The sequence below is a fragment of the Phocoena sinus genome, chromosome 20 (assembly GCF_008692025.1).
Source record: "Phocoena sinus isolate mPhoSin1 chromosome 20, mPhoSin1.pri, whole genome shotgun sequence".
Classification (NCBI taxonomy): domain Eukaryota; kingdom Metazoa; phylum Chordata; class Mammalia; order Artiodactyla; family Phocoenidae; genus Phocoena; species Phocoena sinus.
In genome coordinates, this window is record NC_045782.1 from 34,006,363 (window position 1) to 34,007,622 (window position 1,260).

Genomic DNA, 1,260 nt, shown 5'->3' on the forward strand with positions numbered 1-1,260 from the left:
AGCTAGAAGCACTTAGTCTGTTTACATGACTTAACCAGATTTGGCAAGCTCTCTGAGTGGTGTGAACAAGCAGCGCTCCAGGTATCAGACTGCCTAGATGAGGCAGGTTTGAAACTGCCCCTTGGCACACGCACAACTGGGGAAACAAAAGAGATGTATGGCGTTTGTTGTTTTCGGTTGCTTAGCATCCAAACCCGGGGTGGGTGGGCGGATCCCTAGACAGGCAGGAGGCAGGGTTCCCCTAAGGAAGCCCGGTGGAACCAAACTCCCTCTCCCAGATCCCCGCACAGAGAGCTTGGCCACTCAACCTGAGCACATCTTCCTGCCTAGGACCGGAACACCAATGGAGGGTCACAGAGAAGCTGGGACCATTGAGATGTTTCTCCTCTGATGTTGGGGGCCCAGCAGCCAGCAGCAAGGGGTGATCGTGACGTCAGCAGGCCCATCCTCACTAGTTCTGCCTGTGGCTCTACCTCCCAGCCTTCTGGGTTCCTGCCCAATTGATATGCTGGCTCTCCAGCCTATCTTGTGATGCTATGGGCCACCCATCATCCTTCCAGAAAATTCCTTTTAGGCTGTAGTTCACTAGACTTGTTTTCTGTTGTTTGCAACCAGGGATTCTGGCTTGTCTGCCCTCCAAACGGGCCGAGTACCAACCCTCAGAAAACCCCGGTCAGCCCTCACCCTGGCTCCACCCTACACATCACCAAGAGCACAAAACTTCCCTGGAGTGCTGCGGCCATGTGTCAGCCTGTACTCAGAGAACCCAGAAAAGAGGGTAAAGGTGTAGCTGGCTGCTATTTGGAAATATCAACCAGGCTTCTTTCCTAGTATGTCATACCACCTTGCCCCAGCGCAGACGGCAGTGAGGGTGTCCCCAGGGCAGGGCTGTTCCTGAAGAACCGGAGAGAAGCAAAAGGAGCTAAGCCTTGAATACTGAGGTCCTTGCCTCAGTAAAAACACTAACCATGAAGGAGCATTCTCTTCCCAACCAGAGAATGGGCTGGAATGGGGAAGCACAGAGCTCAGGGAGGAAGCAGCTTGCTTCCTGGGTGAGGGTGTGAGGACACCACCCTCTCAGAATACCCAACACATAGGTACATGTAAAGAGACCTGGAGGTGTGGCTTGTCTAGGCAGAGAGGGCCGGAGATAGCTCCTGCTCCAGAGTTTCCCACAGAAGTGTCTGAGAGAGGGTTCTGGGGCCAGAAGAGTGAGGGTCAGCATGATATGATGACAAAGGAGGCTGGATGAACCACGGG